This window comes from Dipodomys merriami, unplaced genomic scaffold (assembly GCF_024711535.1).
Source record: "Dipodomys merriami isolate MVZ:Mamm:240054 unplaced genomic scaffold, mDipMer1.0.p SCAF_901, whole genome shotgun sequence".
NCBI lineage: Eukaryota > Metazoa > Chordata > Mammalia > Rodentia > Heteromyidae > Dipodomys > Dipodomys merriami.
The window spans coordinates 347501-357581 of record NW_027206515.1 but is presented as its reverse complement, the minus strand read 5'-3'; positions in this window follow the sequence as shown (position 1 = coordinate 357581).

Here is a 10081-nt window from a genome sequence, read left to right as displayed (position 1 = left end):
TATAGATATATATAGATGTATATCTATATCGATAGATAGATAGATAGATAGATAGATAGATAGATAGATAGATAGATAGATATCACGTACATAGACATAAGTAGCGCTGTGGCTCAAATGGTACAGTGCTAGACTTGAGCCGAAAATGCTGAGTGCCTGAGTGACAGTCCTCAGGCCCTGACTTCAAAGACCCAGGATTGCCCACCCCTCCAAAAAATAGAGAAAAAGGAGAGAGAGAGAGAGAGAGAGATGGTGGGAGAAGAAAGAAAGAAAGAAAGAAAGAAAGAAAGAAAGAAAGAAAGAAAGAAAGAAAGAAGAAAGAAAGAAAGAAAGAAGGAAAGAAGGAAAGAAAGAAAGAAGGAAGGAGGAAGGAAGGAAGGAAGGAAGGAAGGAAGGAAGGAAGGAAGGGAGGAAGGGTCAATGACCCTGTTTCTCTTACCTATAAAGAAATGCCCCCAAACATCTAGAAATTCAGGTGGGGGCAAAGATAAAGCAACTAACTGTCTGTGCCTAACTCAGCTGCCACATTCCCTCCCCCCCCCCCCCGCTTTAACCTTGAAAACACCCATGAAGTCAAGGAGCTGCGTGGGTCTCTCTGTCTGTCTGTCTGGCTGGCTGCCTTTCTGTCTGTCTGTCTGTCTGTCTGTCTGCCTTTTTTTTTTTTTTTGGTCTGGTTGTCTGGTTGCCTGGTTGCCTGCTTGCTTACTCCATAAAACTCCACTAGAGTGTCTCCTCCAAAAATTCTTATTCAATGATCGAAATCAAGGGTCCTAAGGGAAGAGTCCCTACATGGAAGGGTAAAAAGTCACTAACCCTCACCTGTGTTTGGTGACAAGAAGAACTCCATACCAATAGTCTACCTTAATACATGAGGTCAGGGCAGGGAAGAAATAATTTATTCAGGTGATCTAGTCAGTCACACTAATGGGTCTCTGGTTCCCCGTCCATGTCTCCCTCTGTGTGTGTGTGTGTGTGTGTGTGTGTGTGTCTCAGATCTAGTTGGACTTGTGGATCTCTCACTCGCTCCCCCTTCCATCTCTTACTCTGTGTGTCTTTCCACCGGTCTCTGGGTCTCTGTCTCTCCTCTCTCTGTGTCTGTCTCTCCTGTGTCTCTGTCCTCTCCCCTTCCCCCCCTTGCTTTTCTGTGTGGACTCAAGGAAGAACTGTGTTTCAGGCCAGTGGTCTCTGCTTACTCAGCTTGCCAGCCTGGAACCCACCAGAGGCAACTTCTTCCTTGGTGTCCCCGAAGGAAGGAGGGAGCAGGAACCGGTGCCCCAAAAGAGACTCTTATCTCCAATGAATCACCCGCCTGGCCACCCGCCCGCCGTGTCAACCCACACAGAATATGAAAGCCACACATGAGCTCAAGAACATGCAAAGACTCAGTTTAGAGGAGTCTCATGTTGAACATGGAGACTCGGTCTGTAAACAAGATGGATGCCGCTGCCATCGCTGCTGCCATTTAGACCCGAGTTTTTAGGGAATCTGTCTACCACCCAGACACATTTTAGCCCACCACCTTGAGAATGTCTCAAGGATGGATGGCTAATTTTATTCAATCATCATCTGGTTTCCCGAAGGAGAACATGTCTCTGCACCCCCCCTCCCCTGCAGTTCCCTTCCCAAGGCCCCAAGTCGGGGGGGGGGGTGGGGGAGAGAAAAAAAACAACAACCGAAAAGCATGTAAATAAGCCGGGCGCTGGTGACTCATGCCTGTAATCCTAGCTACTTAGGAGGCTGAGATCTGAGGATGGCGGTTCAAAGCCAGCCCGGGCAGAAGAGACCGTGAGACTCCGATCTCCAATAAACCACCAGAAAACTGGAAGTGGTGCTGTAGCTCAAGTGGTTGAGCGCTCGCCTTGAGCTGAAGAGCTGAGGGACAGCGCCCAGGCCCAGAGTTCAAGCCCCACGGCCAAAAAAAAAAAAAAAAAAAAAAGCACGTATACAATAACTGAATATACCTATATTTATATGTGTGTATCACACTATGTAGGAGTATATATATATATGTGTGTGTGTGTGTGTATGTATATATATGTATAAATAAATGAATATATGTGTGCTTATACATATAAACGTATATGTATAAATAAATGAATATGTGTTTATATATGTATATGCATATAAACACATATATATGTATACATATATACATACTCACGCACACCGCACGCACACACATAGATATACATAGATATATATAGATATAGATATATATAGATGTATATCTATATCGATAGATAGATAGATAGATAGATAGATAGATAGATAGATAGATAGATAGATAGATAGATAGATATCACGTACATACACATAAGTAGCGCTGTGGCTCAAATGGTACAGTGCTAGACTTGAGCCGAAAATGCTGAGTGCCTGAGTGACAGTCCTCAGGCCCTGACTTCAAGACCCAGGATTGCCCACCCCTCCAAAAAATAGAGAAAAAGGAGAGAGAGAGAGAGAGAGATGGTGGGAGAAGAAAGAAAGAAAGAAAGAAAAGAAAGAAAGAAAGAAAGAAAGAAAGAAGGAAAGAAAGAAAGAAAGGAAGGAAGGAAGGTAGGAAGGAAGGAAGGAAGGAAGGAAGGAAGGAAGGAAGGAAGGAAGGAAGGAAGGAAGGGAGGGAGGAAGGAAGGGAGGAAGGGTCAATGACCCTGTTTCTCTTACCTATAAAGAAATGCCCCCAAACATCTAGAAATTCAGGTGGGGGCAAAGATAAAGCAACTAACTGTCTGTGCTAACTCAGCTGCCACATTCCCTCCCCCCCCCCCCGCTTTAACCTTGAAAACACCCATGAAGTCAAGGAGCTGCTTGGGTCTCTCTGTCTGTCTGTCTGTCTGGCTGCCTGTCTGTCTGTCTGTCTGTCTGTCTGTCTGCCTTTTTTTTTTTTTTTTGGTCTGGTTGTCTGGTTGCCTGGTTGCCTGCTTGCTTACTCCATAAAACTCCACCAGAGTGTCTCCTCCAAAAATTCTTATTCAATGATCGAAATCAAGGGTCCTAAAGGAAGAGTCCCTACATGGAAGGGTAAAAAGTCACTAACCCTCACCTGTGTTTGGTGACAAGAAGAACTCCATACCAATAGTCTACCTTAATACATGAGGTCAGGGCAGGGAAGAAATAATTTATTCAGGTGATCTAGTCAGTCACACTAATGGGTCTCTGGTTCCCCGTCCATGTCTCCCTCTGTGTGTGTGTGTGTGTGTGTGTGTGTCTCAGATCTAGTTGGACTTGTGGATCTCTCACTCGCTCCCCCTTCCATCTCTTACTCTGTGTGTCTTTCCACCGGTCTCTGGGTCTCTGTCTCTCCTCTCTCTCTGTCTGTCTTTCCTGTGTCTCTGTCCTCTCCCCTCCCCCACCACTTGCTTTTCTGTGTGGACTCAAGGAAGAACTGTGTTTCAGGCCCAGTGGTCTCTGCTTACTCAGCTTGCCAGCCTGGAACCCACCAGAGGCAACTTCTTCCTTGGTGTCCCCGAAGGAAGGAGGGAGCAGGAACCGGTGCCCCAAAAGAGACTCTTATCTCCAATGAATCACCCGCCTGGCCACCCGCCCGTCGGGTCAAGCCACACAGAATATGAAAGCCACACATGAGCTCAAGAACATGCAAAGACTCAGTTTAGAGGAGTCTCATGTTGAACATGGAGACTCGGTCTGTAAACAAGATGGATGCCGCTGCCATCGCTGCTGCCATTTAGACCCGAGTTTTTAGGGAATCTGTCTACCACCCAGACACATTTTAGCCCACCACCTTGAGAATGTCTCAAGGATGGATGGCTAATTTTATTCAATCATCATCTGGTTTCCCGAAGGAGAAAATGCCTCTGCACGCCCCCCTCCCCTGCAGTTCCCTTCCCAAGGCCCCAAGTCGGGGGGGGGGGGGGGGGAGAAAAAAAACAACCGAAAAGCATGTAAATAAGCCAGGCGCTGGTGGCTCACGCCTGTAATCCTAGCTACTTAGGAGGCTGAGATCTGAGGATGGCGGTTCAAAGCCAGCCCGGGCAGAAGAGACCGTGAGACTCCGATCTCCAATAAACCACCAGAAAACTGGAAGTGGTGCTGTAGCTCAAGTGGTTGAGCGCTCGCCTTGAGCTGAAGAGCTGAGGGACAGCGCCCAGGCCCAGAGTTCAAGCCCCACGGCCAAAAAAAAAAAAAAAAAGCACGTATACAATACCTGAATATACCTATATTTATATGTGTGTATCACACTATGTAGGAGTATATATATATATGTGTGTGTGTGTGTATGTATATATATGTATAAATAAATGAATATATGTGTGCTTATACATATAAACGTATATGTATAAATAAATGAATATGTGTTTATATATGTATATGCATATAAACACATATATATGTATACATATATACATACTCACGCACACGCACGCACACACATAGATATACATAGATATATATAGATATAGATATATATAGATGTATATCTATATCGATAGATAGATAGATAGATAGATAGATGGATAGATAGATAGATAGATAGATAGATAGACAGATAGATAGATAGATAGATAGATAGATATCACGTACATACACATAAGTAGCGCTGTGGCTCAAATGGTACAGTGCTAGACTTGAGCCGAAAATGCTGAGTGCCTGAGTGACAGTCCTCAGGCCCTGACTTCAAGACCCAGGATTGCCCACCCCTCCAAAAAATAGAGAAAAAGGAGAGAGAGAGAGAGAGATGGTGGGAGAAGAAAGAAAGAAAGAAAGAAAGAAAGAAAGAAAGAAAGAAAGAAAGAAAGAAAGAAAGAAAGAAGGAAAGAAGGAAAGAAAGAAAGAAGGAAAGAAAGAAGGAAAGAAAGAAAGGAAGGAAGGAAGGAAGGAAGGAAGGAAGGAAGGAAGGAAGGAAGGAAGGAAGGGAGGAAGGGTCAATGACCCTGTTTCTCTTACCTATAAAGAAATGCCCCCAAACATCTAGAAATTCAGGTGGGGGCAAAGATAAAGCAACTAACTGTCTGTGCCTAACTCAGCTGCCACATTCCCTCCCCCCCCCCGCTTTAACCTTGAAAACACCCATGAAGTCAAGGAGCTGCGTGGGTCTCTCTGTCTGTCTGTCTGTCTGGCTGCCTGTCTGTCTGTCTGTCTGTCTGTCTGTCTGCCTTTTTTTTTTTTTTTTGGTCTGGTTGTCTGGTTGCCTGGTTGCCTGCTTGCTTACTCCATAAAACTCCACTAGAGTGTCTCCTCCAAAAATTCTTATTCAATGATCGAAATCAAGGGTCCTAAGGGAAGAGTCCCTACATGGAAGGGTAAAAAGTCACTAACACCCTCACCTGTGTTTGGTGACAAGAAGAACTCCATACCAATAGTCTACCTTAATACATGAGGTCAGGGCAGGGAAGAAATAATTTATTCAGGTGATCTAGTCAGTCACACTAATGGGTCTCTGGTTCCCCGTCCATGTCTCCCTCTGTGTGTGTGTGTGTGTGTGTGTGTGTGTCTCAGATCTAGTTGGACTTGTGGATCTCTCACTCGCTCCCCCTTCCATCTCTTACTCTGTGTGTCTTTCCACCGGTCTCTGGGTCTCTGTCTCTCCTCTCTCTCTGTCTGTCTCTCCTGTGTCTCTGTCCTCTCCCCTCCCCCCCCCTTGCTTTTCTGTGTGGACTCAAGGAAGAACTGTGTTTCAGGCCCAGTGGTCTCTGCTTACTCAGCTTGCCAGCCTGGAACCCACCAGAGGCAACTTCTTCCTTGGTGTCCCCGAAGGAAGGAGGGAGCAGGAACCGGTGCCCCAAAAGAGACTCTTATCTCCAATGAATCACCCGCCTGGCCACCCGCCCGCCCGTGTCAACCCACACAGAATATGAAAGCCACACATGAGCTCAAGAACATGCAAAGACTCAGTTTAGAGGAGTCTCATGTTGAACATGGAGACTCGGTCTGTAAACAAGATGGATGCCGCTGCCATCGCTGCTGCCATTTAGACCCGAGTTTTTAGGGAATCTGTCTACCACCCAGACACATTCCAGCCCACCACCTTGAGAATGTCTCAAGGATGGATGGCTAATTTTATTCAATCATCATCTGGTTTCCCGAAGGAGAACATGTCTCTGCACCCCCCCCTCCCCTGCAGTTCCCTTCCCAAGGCCCCAAGTCGGGGGGGGGGGTGGGGGAGAGAAAAAAAACAACAACCGAAAAGCATGTAAATAAGCCGGGCGCTGGTGACTCACGCCTGTAATCCTAGCTACTTAGGAGGCTGAGATCTGAGGATGGCGGTTCAAAGCCAGCCCGGGCAGGAGAGACCGTGAGACTCCGATCTCCAATAAACCACCAGAAAACTGGAAGTGGTGCTGTAGCTCAAGTGGTTGAGCGCTCGCCTTGAGCTGAAGAGCTGAGGGACAGCGCCCAGGCCCAGAGTTCAAGCCCCACGGCCAACAAAAAAAAGCAAAACAAAAAAGCACGTATATAATAACTGAATATACGTATATTTATATGTGTGTATCACACTATGTATGAGTATATATATATATATGTGTGTGTGTGTGTGTGTGTGTGTGTATATATATGTATAAATAAATGAATATATGTGTGCTTATACATATATACGTATATGTATAAATAAATGAATATGTGTTTATATATGTATATGCATATAAACACATATATATGTATACATATATACATACTCACGCACACGCACGCACGCACACACATAGATATATATAGATATAGATATATATAGATGTATATCTATATCGATAGATAGATAGATAGATAGATAGATAGATAGATAGATAGATAGATAGATAGATAGATAGATATCACGTACATAGACATAAGTAGCGCTGTGGCTCAAATGGTACAGTGCTAGACTTGAGCCGAAAATGCTGAGTGCCTGAGTGACAGTCCTCAGGCCCTGACTTCAAGACCCAGGATTGCCCACCCCTCCAAAAAATAGAGAAAAAGGAGAGAGAGAGAGAGAGAGATGGTGGGAGAAGAAAGAAAGAAAGAAAGAAAGAAAGAAAGAAAGAAAGAAAGAAAGAAAGAAAGAAAGAAAGAAAGAAAGAAAGAAAGAAAGAAAGAAGGAAAGAAGGAAAGAAAGAAAGAAGGAAAGAAAGAAGGAAAGAAAGAAAGGAAGGAAGGAAGGAAGGAAGGAAGGAAGGAAGGAAGGAAGGAAGGGAGGAAGGGTCAATGACCCTGTTTCTCTTACCTATAAAGAAATGCCCCCAAACATCTAGAAATTCAGGTGGGGGCAAAGATAAAGCAACTAACTGTCTGTGCCTAACTCAGCTGCCACATTCCCTCCCCCCCCCCCCCCGCTTTAACCTTGAAAACACCCATGAAGTCAAGGAGCTGCGTGGGTCTCTCTGTCTGTCTGTCTGGCTGGCTGCCTTTCTGTCTGTCTGTCTGTCTGTCTGTCTGCCTTTTTTTTTTTTTTTTGGTCTGGTTGTCTGGTTGCCTGGTTGCCTGCTTGCTTACTCCATAAAACTCCACTAGAGTGTCTCCTCCAAAAATTCTTATTCAATGATCGAAATCAAGGGTCCTAAGGGAAGAGTCCCTACATGGAAGGGTAAAAAGTCACTAACCCTCACCTGTGTTTGGTGACAAGAAGAACTCCATACCAATAGTCTACCTTAATACATGAGGTCAGGGCAGGGAAGAAATAATTTATTCAGGTGATCTAGTCAGTCACACTAATGGGTCTCTGGTTCCCCGTCCATGTCTCCCTCTGTGTGTGTGTGTGTGTGTGTGTGTGTGTCTCAGATCTAGTTGGACTTGTGGATCTCTCACTCGCTCCCCCTTCCATCTCTTACTCTGTGTGTCTTTCCACCGGTCTCTGGGTCTCTGTCTCTCCTCTCTCTCTGTCTGTCTCTCCTGTGTCTCTGTCCTCTCCCCTCCCCCCCCCCCTTGCTTTTCTGTGTGGACTCAAGGAAGAACTGTGTTTCAGGCCCAGTGGTCTCTGCTTACTCAGCTTGCCAGCCTGGAACCCACCAGAGGCAACTTCTTCCTTGGTGTCCCCGAAGGAAGGAGGGAGCAGGAACCGGTGCCCCAAAAGAGACTCTTATCTCCAATGAATCACCCGCCTGGCCACCCGCCCGCCCGTGTCAACCCACACAGAATATGAAAGCCACACATGAGCTCAAGAACATGCAAAGACTCAGTTTAGAGGAGTCTCATGTTGAACATGGAGACTCGGTCTGTAAACAAGATGGATGCCGCTGCCATCGCTGCTGCCATTTAGACCCGAGTTTTTAGGGAATCTGTCTACCACCCAGACACATTCCAGCCCACCACCTTGAGAATGTCTCAAGGATGGATGGCTAATTTTATTCAATCATCATCTGGCTTCCCGAAGGAGAACATGTCTCTGCACCCCCCCCCCTCCCCTGCAGTTCCCTTCCCAAGGCCCCAAGTCGGGGGGGGGGGGGGGGGGAGAAAAAAAACAACAACCGAAAAGAATGTAAATAAGCCGGGCGCTGGTGGCTCACGCCTGTAATCCTAGCTACTTAGGAGGCTGAGATCTGAGGATGGCGGTTCAAAGCCAGCCCGGGCAGGAGAGACCGTGAGACTCCGATCTCCAATAAACCACCAGAAAACTGGAAGTGGTGCTGTAGCTCAAGTGGTTGAGCGCTCGCCTTGAGCTGAAGAGCTGAGGGACAGCGCCCAGGCCCAGAGTTCAAGCCCCACGGCCAACAAAAAAAAGCAAAACAAAAAAGCACGTATATAATAACTGAATATACGTATATTTATATGTGTGTATCACACTATGTATGAGTATATATATATATGTGTGTGTGTGTGTGTGTGTGTATATATGTATAAATAAATGAATATATGTGTGCTTATACATATATACGTATATGTATAAATAAATGAATATGTGTTTATATATGTATATGCATATAAACACATATATATGTATACATATATACATACTCACGCACACGCACGCACGCACACACATAGATATATATAGATATAGATATATATAGATGTATATCTATATCGATACATAGATAGATAGATAGATAGATAGATAGATAGATAGATAGATAGATAGATAGATAGATAGATAGATAGATAGATAGATAGATAGATAGATATCACGTACATAGACATAAGTAGCGCTGTGGCTCAAATGGTACAGTGCTAGACTTGAGCCGAAAATGCTGAGTGCCTGAGTGACAGTCCTCAGGCCCTGACTTCAAGACCCAGGATTGCCCACCCCTCCAAAAAATAGAGAAAAAGGAGAGAGAGAGAGAGAGAGATGGTGGGAGAAGAAAGAAAGAAAGAAAGAAAGAAAGAAAGAAAGAAAGAAAGAAGGAAAGAAGGAAAGAAGGAAAGAAAGAAGGAAAGAAAGAAGGAAAGAAAGAAAGGAAGGAAGGAAGGAAGGAAGGAAGGAAGGAAGGAAGGAAGGAAGGAAGGGAGGAAGGGTCAATGACCCTGTTTCTCTTACCTATAAAGAAATGCCCCAAACATCTAGAAATTCAGGTGGGGGCAAAGATAAAGCAACTAACTGTCTGTGCCTAACTCAGCTGCCACATTCCCTCCCCCCCCCCCCCCGCTTTAACCTTGAAAACACCCATGAAGTCAAGGAGCTGCGTGGGTCTGTCTGTCTGTCTGTCTGTCTGTCTGTCTGTCTGTCTGTCTGCCTTTTTTTTTTTTTTTGGTCTGGTTGTCTGGTTGTCTGGTTGCCTGGTTGCCTGCTTGCTTACTCCATAAAACTCCACCAGAGTGTCTCCTCCAAAAATTCTTATTCAGTGATCGAAATCAAGGGTCCTAAGGGAAGATTCCCTACATGGAAGGGTAAAAAGTCACTAACCCTCACCTGTGTTTGATGACAAGAAGACCTCCATACCAATAGTCTACCTTAATACATGAGGTTAGGGCAGGGAAGGAACGATTTATTCAGGTGATCTAGTCAGTCACACTAATGGGTCTCTAGGGATCCCCCTCCATGTGTCCCTCTGTCTGTCTGTCTGCCGCGCTCGTGAGTGTGTGTCTGTGTGTGTCTGTGTGTGTCCGTCCGTCCGGCCGGCCCTCTGTTTGTTGATTCAGGGGAATCTAGTTGGACTTGTGGATCTCTCGTTCCCCCTCCATCTCTTTCCCTGTGTGTCTTTCTGTCGGTCTCTGG